The sequence below is a fragment of the Phacochoerus africanus genome, chromosome 14 (assembly GCF_016906955.1).
Source record: "Phacochoerus africanus isolate WHEZ1 chromosome 14, ROS_Pafr_v1, whole genome shotgun sequence".
Taxonomy (NCBI): Eukaryota; Metazoa; Chordata; class Mammalia; order Artiodactyla; family Suidae; genus Phacochoerus; species Phacochoerus africanus.
The window spans coordinates 2,611,523-2,614,133 of record NC_062557.1 but is presented as its reverse complement, the minus strand read 5'-3'; the positions used below and the strand labels follow the sequence as shown (position 1 = coordinate 2,614,133).

Here is a 2,611-nt window from a genome sequence, read left to right as displayed (position 1 = left end):
TCCGCGGGAAGAAACATGATCCACCTGCCACGCCACGCGTATCCTCTGGTCTGTGATTTCCAGTGGAGATCCTGACAAACAGGGGCACAATTTCCTCTTCAGACAGGCTCTGCCTCTGGAAACGCAGAGCAGCTAAACATTAAAACTGCAGCTGATTACCCACAATGCCGTGTCCTGGCGCAATGATTTAATGCAACCTTGAAGGGCGTAATTAGGAATCAGGCAGACAGCAGCTTTCCCAGCCGGGAAGAGAAAGGCTGGTGCCCATGCTTCGCTCAGAGAAGTGCTCCCAGGAACTGTGGGTCATGTCTGGGAGGAAGATGAGAAGCCTTTTCCATTTCATTAGTGAATCCTGATGGTGAGATTCGTGGAGGCTTCTTCAGCCACAGAGACTAGAGGTCAATCTTATGGAGATAGGAAGTTTCAAGTTTCACTGCCTGCCCAGACCTGAACTGGAGATCAGCCCTTGAAGTGGGGTTTTACCACTATCCTCACTTCCACTCCCTCACCTGCCTGACCCTGTCCAGTCCCGCATCCTGCTGACCCTACTTTCTACGTCTCTGACCTCCACCCACCAACCACTTTCATACCTGTGCTCACATGCTTGTGTCGGCTCCGCTTCCAGAAAACCCAAATGCAGGTTTTGGTTGCATTTAAGGCAGCTTTTTAACAGAGCTGTCAGTAAACTTTTCCTATAAAAGGTCAGGCATCGAGGGCTGTACGGCCTCTGCTACAACGATTCCGCCCTGGGAAAGCAGTCATTGGCAACCCAGAAAATCCTGGGCGTGGCTGTGTGCCAAAGTTTGATGGCATCATCGGGCCAGGCAGTGGGCCAGAAGTGGCCCACAGCCATAGTTTGTCGCCCCCTGTTCTGGTTCACCTGGCCCCTCTGCCCTCTTTCAATAGTGTCTCCACATAGCAGGCAGAGGCTGATCTTTGCAAAAGGCAAGTCTGATCAGGCCACTCCTCAGCTCAAAGTTCTTCCATGGCTCCCATCCCCCTGGATAGAGTACAAACCCCTTGCCTTGGCACGTGGCCCTTTCTGCCTGATTCTGTGTCTTGATCTCAGGCCACTCTGGGTCCCCTGGGATATGCTTCTTGCCTTTCACACGTCTTCCTGCGTCTCAAACCCCCTAGATGCCCCCCACTCTGTGTGCAGCACCTACCCATCCTTCAGATGTGAGCTGAATAGCCTCTCTCTAGACTCTCCCCTAAGACTGCATCAGCTCCCAACACCTAGGTTCCCAGCACCCCTGCACCTTTTTCATGGTCATCAAAATAGTGCTCCTAGGAGTTCACACTGTGGCGCAATGGGATTGGATTGGTGGCATCTTGGGAGTGCTGGGATGCAGGTTCGATCCCCGGCCTGGCACAGCAGTGGGTTAATGATCTGGTATTGCCGCAACTGCAGCTTGGGTTGCAACCACAGCTCAGATCTGATCCCTGGCTTGGGAATTCCATATGCTCCAGGGCAGCCAAAAACAAACAAACAAATGATAGTGCTTCTAGTGCATGCTGACACAACATGACACTACAGCACCGGGCCTGCCTTGTTTCCCCCAGCACCTGGCACAAAACAGGAACTGGATAAACACATGGTAGATGAAAGAATACAAGGACCGAAGGAGTACTCAGTTCGGCAGCACATGTATCAAAACTGGAATGATAGAGAGAAGGTTAGCACGGCCCCTGCGTAAGGATGACACACAAATCTCTGAAGCGTTCCATATTTTTTAGCACAATATTGTAAATCAACTATACTTCAATTAAAAAAAAATTTAAGGACAAAAGGACAAGAAAACCGTAACTTCTGTATGATGGAATTTTGAAAACGATACAATGACATGCTTTTGACACATACAAAGATGAGTTGAAAATGCCAGATAGGGAGTTCCCGTCGTGGCGTAGTGGTTAACGAATCCGACTAGGAACCATGAGGTTGCGGGTTCGGTCCCTGCCCTTGCTCAGTGGGTTAACGATCCGGCGTTGCTGTGGCTCTGGCGTAGGCCGGCGGCTACAGCTCCGATTCAACCCCTAGCCTGGGAACCTCCATATGCCGCGGGAGCGGCCCAAGAAATAGCAACAACAACAACAACAACAACAAAAGACAAAAAAAAAAAGAAAAAGAAAATGCCAGATAATTAGGAGCAGATAATTGAGTGATGTTACCTAGAGAAGTTCCCCCTCAGACAGCTTTGAGTTCATGAAGATATGCATCATGTCAGTGGAAAGTGTGTTTGCTGAATAAATGAATTTCCACACAGAGTGAACCAGACCATGAACACTCTGAGTTTAGAGAAAAGAGGAGGTACCAGAACTCCTTCTCATGCGAAGACACTTCTAACACAAAGCCCAGGCTGAGTGGACACAGATGGGAACTACAACAGGCTCTCTTACTCAACTCGGGCCAGGGTTATGTGGAGGTGGGCAGATCCATAAAGTCAAGTCAAGGCCGAATGGGCTCCAATGCTAGGCTAGGGAGCCTGGGTTCCCCGGACATGGTCCCTTCTATAGGTAATGGGGAACCATTGAATGTTCTTGGGCAGTGGCATGCCACGGAAACAGCTCTGTTCTTAGAAGACAACTCTGAAAGCAATGGGATCTATAAGCT

At 49.8% G+C, this 2,611-nt stretch overlaps 1 non-coding gene across 1 annotated transcript; it reads left to right on the top strand.

The window, feature by feature from the left end:
• The first annotated feature begins 1,627 nt into the window (after positions 1 to 1,627).
• On the top strand, positions 1,628 to 1,734 carry LOC125115384 (U6 spliceosomal RNA). The gene has a single exon (XR_007132092.1). It is a non-coding gene; the product is annotated as a U6 spliceosomal RNA (small nuclear RNA).
• The last annotated feature ends 877 nt before the right edge of the window (positions 1,735 to 2,611 follow it).